Source organism: Molothrus ater, chromosome 1, assembly GCF_012460135.2.
Source record: "Molothrus ater isolate BHLD 08-10-18 breed brown headed cowbird chromosome 1, BPBGC_Mater_1.1, whole genome shotgun sequence".
In the NCBI taxonomy this organism is placed as follows: Eukaryota; Metazoa; Chordata; class Aves; order Passeriformes; family Icteridae; genus Molothrus; species Molothrus ater.
This window is the reverse complement of record NC_050478.2, coordinates 133028283-133036481: the sequence shown is the minus strand read 5'-3', so window position 1 is coordinate 133036481 and position 8199 is coordinate 133028283.

The window sequence follows — 8199 nt, the reverse complement described above, 5'->3', positions numbered from 1 at the left end:
GCTGTATGCTAATAATCCACTCAGTAATTAAGTGAAGATCGCTGCCAAGCGCCACTGCCACTTTCAAAGGGTAATTTGTACAGGAAATCATAGAGTCATTGTCAAATCATTTCAGGATAAAAGGAAAGTCATCAACTAAGATAAGATAAATGCTGGGTGTCTGGCAGCATGTGCCCTAGGAAATGCCTTTGCTTTTTTATATTGGAAAAAAATTTTGCAAAAGTGGGGCTAGAAAAACTTGACATGTTGAAATGCACATTTACTATTAATAATAGAGGTGATATATGCAGAGATGCGTTATTAAATAGGTAACTGGAACAAAAAAAAATCATCTGGTGAGCCAGCTAAAGGGGAATTAACTTTCAACAATCGAATGTGACTTTTAACTTGAACCTTCGGTAAATTAGAGCACACTTCATCCCGCCCCCAAAAGAGTCTTTTGCAATTAATGCGCTTTAATATTCCTTTCTTCTAAGTATGGGATAATCTGTGGGAGAGCCAGTTTCCCACAAGAGAAGATTTTTCCACAGGAAAAGATTTGCGGCTTTACCACTATTATCCTCCCACGGATCCCTTTCAGTGTCTCGATATTGCCCAGGGCCAGCCTTTGGGCCGGGAGCGCGGTGGGCGCGGCGGTGCCGGGGTGCGGCTGCAGCAGGAGGGAGCCTTGGGCTGCGCACCCCGCTCCTCTGCAGGCTGGGGTCATTTTCCCCGTGCTTAGATTGGGCTTTTAAAGTTTCCCTGGGTGCTCTGCGTGGCACCGAGTTTTCAAAGATGTCCTTTCAGTCGTTAGCATCTCGTGGTTGAGGCCGTGCCTTTGCACGGACACAGGGGGACAGAGGGACAGAGCTGCGCTCAGGACAGCGCTGATGAGCTCCAGAGGAGACACATTTCCCTGAGAACAGGAATTCACCCTCAACGTCAGCCTGGGATGAATGTGAAATCTGCCCAGGATGACACTATAGAATGAAAACAAGAAATTTAAGCACTTTAAATTTGTCATGCCATTTATTAATTTTTTTTAATCTCAAACTAATGAAATGTACAGAGCATATCTCATGGGTAATCATATTTATTTCACAATCATATTTATTTCACATATTTATTTCACATATTTATTTTACATTAAATATAATAATGTATTATTATATTTAATAATACATGGACTTATTCAAGCTTTTATACCATTGTATAAGTGATTTTGACTATATTATTTTCTTTCACCACATCTCGAAAATACATAGTAAAATTAGACTAATTTCTAATGTATATAATTAACTTTGATGTAATGATATTTGAATTTTATTAAGTGCATATTCTGGCCTGCACTTGACCTATCACAGGTGTACAATTACATAGCTGATTTTATGAATCACAAGAAGGTTTGGGGTTTTTTCCAAGAAATAGTGTTTACCAGACATGAAAAAAAACCCCTAATTTCATGTATTTATCCAGATATACTAACTAATCTTATAAAATGTGAGCAGGAGGTTCTTCAGATGTACACTCAATTTTATTTCATGCCAATTATTTTGCACCTAATTCAGCAATCCAAACACAGAACCCAGATCTGAGAAACAACACAGACTCGTCTCGGTATTTAGCACAGAAGTCTTAACACTCAAACAGCATGAGGGCTTGTTACATTTTGGAGAGAGTTCTGATTTTTTTAAAACAGTGATAACGTTTCAGCCATCCAGATTTTTTCATCCATGGCAGATATAGTATAGATCAAACAGTTCAGATCCTAAATAATTCAAGTCTAATTTAATAAAAGTTACTGATCTACAATAGAAATTGCTTTAATTCTACTTTTAACTGTTTCACAACACTGTCTGGGAATGAAAAAAAGCAGGCTGGAAATGGACTCAAAAACATGCAACCCCACATGAATTCTTTAACCTGCTACATTTCTCAAAGAATAAATTTCAGAGTGTTTGCAAAATAATGGTTTAAAATTTATCCAAAGAGGCTGAGAAGAGTATAACAATCACATGAAGAACAAAAAGAAAACAAAAGACCCTGTGTCCTTCAGATATACATTTCCTTCATTTTATTCTCCTCCTCCCAGATTGTGACACTGTTCCTCTATTTTTATTCCTTTATATTTTATCTTGTCTTATGTGAAATTAGATTTTTGAACTTTTTCATGTTTAGAAAATGTCCTTTTATTGGAAGGTGAAAGTGTTTCTGAGTTATCTCACTTAAGTTACATTTCAAAGGGAGCCTCAGTAAAAGGACCTCCAGAATATTCATTTACTATTAGATGATAAGGGGTGAGAAAAAATTTGCCTTAAGATACATTATTTCATACAGTGCTATATAAACCACAAAAATAAAAGCCTCTTTACCTTTCTGTTTCAGGCCTATGCATATTTTGATCTGAATAGAGATAGAAGAGGGTCATATCTGTACTCAGCACAGAACAGTTAATCTCTAGGTATTAAAAAAAGAGAAAGAAAGAGGCCTGTTGGTGTTCCTCTTGCTAACCAAAAGTGATCTAAAATATACAGCAGTGCAGTTAGACTGATAACTCACTATATTCAACATCGTTTCTGAAGGAGATGATGGCTATTAATCAAGTCTTTCTTTCTTTCTTTCTTTCTTTCTTTCTTTCTTTCTTTCTTTCTTTCTTTCTTTCTTTCTTTCTTTCTTTCTTTCTTTCTTTCTTTCTTTCTTTCTTTCTTTCTTTCTTTCTTTCTTTCTTTCTTTCTTTCTTTCTTTCTTTCTTTCTTTCTTTCTCTTTCTTTCTTTGTTTTCATGTGAAGGATTAATTTGGGTGAAATCTCATTCTATGTATTTAGGCATGGTACACCTCAAAAAAAATACTTTAGGTAGTTGGATGGTTGTGTTTTCCTGTACCAACAGGTGCCCATCTACCACCATCTGTATCAGAAGCTGTTTTTGTGAGTAAGGACCAGGCATGTAAAAATGCAAACACAGTGTAAATAGCATATCAGTGGAAAAAAAAGCCCTTGAATTAGGCTGTACAAACTCGCAGACTTTAGTATTTAAAAGCAGTCGCAGGTTCAATTGGAAGTTTGGCTCCAACTGTATTTTACCAATAGGGGAAATTCAGCTGAAGGTTTACAAGGTGAAATGTTGCATTTCCTGCAATAACAACGATGAGTAATTTGCGATTGTATGGCGTATCCTAACAGCTGTGATATATGTTGCTTTGAATTCATTTAGCTGTAACAATATTTGTTAATTTTTCCCTTCAGATGCCTGTTGTTGATATTTTCTAAATAAAGCCAAGGAAAAGAAAACGCCAGCATTCTGAAACGTAAAGCAATCTGTAAAATTAAAAAAGCTTTCGTGCCCCCCCTTCCCCAAATGCATACCATATGCCAGAGCTACTCCTTAACTCGCAGCGACTGTTGTTACTGTAGTCATCAGTCTCTGCCAGAGCAATCACCGCCAGCCATCCGTCCTGGCTGCTCTGCAGGGGCTGCGTGGCACCGGGGAGCGCAGCCCCGGCCCGGCCCTCTGCCCACCCGCCCCGCACGGGGACAGAGCCCGGCGGCCGGGGCAGGGCTCGGCGCGGCTGCGGGGCACAGGGAGCCAGGCTGGTGGCGGCTGCACTGGGGACACTGGAGTGTCGGGAGTGCTCAGGCCCCCACAGGCAGCTGATGCTGGGTGCTGAGAGGGAAAATAAAATGCCAGTAACGCTTATAAAAATGTACATCTGCCAAAAAACATCGGATGCTGGGGAACCCGGTAATGCTGAATACCTGCTTTCAAATCCTGTCCTTTGGTAGACATCTTTACTTGAAAACAATTTGCTCTTGTTTCTGCCCTTAAGAACAAGCTTATGCAGTAGGAAAAGAGAGGCCTCCAAGCCTGCATAATTGTTTCTAACCATTCTGAGATCTTTTATTTTTCACTACCCACAGAGAGATTTTCAAACACTTGCTTATGTTTCATTTTATTAACAAATAAGATCTGTTAGAAGGGAAAGCCATACAGAATCAATTGGTAATTGAAAGGAGATGTACACATTGATTTGTACATCAGTGATATACTGCACTGATTGTTGCACATTATATAATGTTTACCGATTAGAGTTGTTATACATTTATTGTCCCTTTCTTACCTTTTATTATTACTGCAAATTATCTTTTAGAGTAGAAGGAAACACATGATGTGTTATGGAGTCACAAAAGCAGCTCACAAACATTTGCAGAGAAAAGTGCACAGAGCTTATACAGAATAGAGTAAGTATGAAACTTCAAATCTTTGAAGCTTTTCTGTGACAAGAAAACAAAAAGACCTCAAACCCAGAAAGCAGGAATAAAGCATTCAGAAACTATAACGTTATTTTTGAATTCTCAGTAAGGGTTTTCTGCTCTGTTAATTACTTTTACAGTACCTAGTGAGATGGCACCATGACTGGAGTGCTTAGGATACTGCAGTTGAAATAATAAATAATCACCTGACATTTCTTAAAAGGCTTGCTTCTTTCTGAGTAGTGTTGTCTTTTATCAGCCTGCCTCATGCCTTTATCACGTTTGTTCTCATTCAGATCAGTGAAGGCTTTCATTTCCTCAACAGTCCCCAAAGCCAGGATTTGTAGCCTGTATTCAGATTCATTTAAAATGAATGCAGTACAAAATAATTAGAGAGACAAAAAAGGTGTTGCAGGTTCTTTCGTTTCCTTAGATCTTTTGACCGCAAAATGATGACTGTTTTTGTTAGAGCAGCATTTTAAAATAGATAGTGATTGCATGTGTTACCTTGCATACATCCTAGCTGTGCTGTATTTGCAGAATTCTGAACTTTAATACAAAGAAAAACATGGGTTTTTTTCTCAGCAACAGAAGCATCAATAAAAAAAGCCAATTAGAAGAGATGAATTTTTATTACATGCTGATGATTAAATCTACATTAATCATAAACATCCGCAGGCCACCAACAGGGCTTGTTTAATCATTTTCAACCATTTGTGTCTCTCTCTAGTTTCTATTCTGTTAGATTTTTCTACATTACTTCCATATTTGGTATTGGGATGTTAGAAAGTGCAAGTATACTCCTGGGTAATCAGGATTTCAGGCAATATGACTCAAAAAAACATTCACAAAAGAAATCTCCTGGAAGGTTTCTAAACCCATGATTTGGTGGGTTATGCAGTTAGTGACATTGTTTGTGGGGCTATTGTGTAAAATAGGGCACTCACCGTATGCACAGGGGTTATTTCAAGTATTAGATAACTTTGAATTGGGTATAGAGATAGCGGTATAATTGATATAGATATAAAAGATATAATGGGAATAAAAGGTCAAGAATGTCTCAGGTACAATGACCTGGACAATGATTCTACTATCAACAGGAGAATTTTAAATGAAATTTGTTTTGAGCACCAACCATAAAAAAAATAAAAAGGAATATAGCATGTTGTCTCATTGCTAGAAGCAAGTAAATAATGCTACAGAAGAGTTCAGACCTAATTGGAAGTTGGAATAATTATAGATGATGATAAGCCAGCCACCAGAGAAATGCAATATTCAAGATGTGTGGTAACAAAAACATTGATTAACATAAGTCAGGACAAGAATGAAAACAGCTTAGAAATACAGCATATAATTTATGACCATGGGAAAAAATCAATATCAACAATAGATATGAAGATAAAAAAAATTATTTAGAATTCCTTTCTCTCACTTTTTTTAATTCCACAGTGATTTTGTAGAGAGCATTTAGTGAACAATTTTTCTTTGAAGTATGAATTACATTGAAACTGAACGCAGCCTCCCCCTATAGCCTTCCTAAGCACTCACTGAAATTTCACTACAGTTTTTAGGGATACTGTTTTTTCCACATGAAATCATAGTCCAAGTTGCCTGGTGATGATATATATTTTTTTCTTTTTATAAGTAGACTTTTCTTTTATGAAAAAGGGGAGGTGGGGAGAAGGTAAGTAGAAGCCATTTTAGTTTTCTCTTAGATAAATTAAGCCAGCAAAGATGCTCTTGGGAGATTTCTGATAGGAAAAAAATAACAGTTTCTGGGTTCTTCAGCTATTTTTCATTCCCAACAGCTTGAAAAAGGCACATCTAAGTTTCACAGTTCCATGGAATTGTGTATTTCTTCCATGCTTTGGAAGGGTCTGGAGACTGCAGAGCCAGTGAGGATACCCCATGGTCTGTTCTGGCCTGGGGCTGCACTCTGTCCCACAGCTGGAGCCTGTCTGGAGAGCTTCATCCTTGAGGGGATGACTGGGGAGCAACCAGGTGGCAGCTACCCCATCCCATCACCTGGAGCTTCATTCCTACTGTGTTGCCTTAAAGAATGAAAAGGAGATGGGAAGGAATGACAGCTCCATAGCAAAAAAATTATAACATCTTTGGACTGACAAGGTAATTCTTTGAATATTGTAGGATTTTACAGAAGTGCATGCCTGTGTAACATGTTTGTTTCTCTGGGAACACAGGTCAGACTTCAACACAAAGAATCAGGTATAGAGTGGCTTTTGAGTGAGCTGATGCAATCACACCACCAGGAATCTCTCCTTATGTCTCCCAGATGCAAAACGAACTTCCAGTGTGCAGATTTGTAGTGGCAAAGGAGGTGTTCTCTGTTCTAATTTTAAAATGCCACCATCATCAGTATATACTCCATCAGTAGAATATGCTAGCCTGAAATCAGTCAGCAGGAAACTATGGGCTTAAACTATTGCTTAAGCTGGCAGTTCAGCAAAGTTCTGTGCTTCAGACTGGTCATCTCTGAATTTCCCAAGTACCTCTGTGCCCATATATCATCAGAATATTAACTGAAAACACTTCTAAAGGCAACATGGCTCATTGACCACATACCATGGCATTGCTGTCAAACAGTTATTTGTGGACCATACTTTGAGAACCACTCACTGAACCTGTCTAAAATGAAGTGTGGAAAACTCTGTAAGAAACAAAGTCAAGGAAGTAATATATTGGCAAGGAAATGGAATCTAGCCTGATCTTTTTCTGTCTCAAAATTGCAGAGATATATGATAGCTCTATCAATTGCAATGCCAGTCTAAGTCAGAATATATGGTCAAGCACAAAGAAATAATTAGGAAACTGTCACAGCAGGCAAAAAGAACGTATAAAGAATAGTAAATGAAGCTAAGCTGAGATAGATTTAAAATGTCGAAAGCCATGAGAAAAGTGAAAGATGAAAGGTAGCAGCCAGTCCAACAACATGAATATGATGTAAAGCAGAACAGCTTTTAGTTAAGGTAGATCTCAGTTTCTTAACATTCTGTGAGGAAAGATTTGCAAAAGAATGGAGCAATGTGTGAAAATAAGAAACAGAAGGAGCAGAAGGAAGACAATATGGTAACACATGGTTACAGTTCCAAGACTTGAGAATATATTTCTTGTACTATATCCCTGTATGTTAAAATGCATTCTGTTTATTCTGGCTGAATGGCTCAGCTGGTATCATAGTGTAACACCCCACCACATGGTAGACCTGAGCTCAGGAGCAAGCTTGGGCCAACAGAGCTTGGGACTGTCACGGAGGTGATGCTGTTATCTTCAGCATTGGATAATGCTGCCCAGGGAAGGGATAGAACTGTACATTTCTCTGAGAACAGCAAGAAGAAAGGAAAACAATAAGCAAAACAGGAGAAAATGCATCCCACAGGAATAAGTAGACAGAAATATAGACCTCATGTAAGTTGTGCATTCTCAATGAAGCAAGAACATCTTCTTTTCTCTTTTTTTTTTTTTTTTTTGCAGGACTGATACAAGATGCTCACTCTGTACTGCAAATATTACTTTTCAAAATAAATTTTGTTTTCGTCCCAAATATTTATTGCACTAGTATAGCTATAGGAAGTGGGCTGAGATGAGCAGCAAAATTTTGGAGCTAAAATGAAAGTTATAGAAAAACAAATGCTGTAAATAGACATCTTAGAGATCCCTTTCTGATCTACACACGATTAAATATCAGAACTGCATTCTCTGATGGATCTTCCCTGTTTTGTCTCCCTGCCTTCGAAGTTTTAGCAGACATTAAAAGGAAGCATAAAATATGAATTGACTAGTTTAATACATCCTGGCATTTGTTTGCAGAAATCACACTTGAAACATTTTCTGTTTTATTAAGTCAAAAAGTGGGATTTATCTAACCTCAGTGATCTATTGATTTATCAGTTATTATCACTTTATCACTTATTTTAGATACTGGCTCCAGAATGAGGCCTTTCCATTCAGA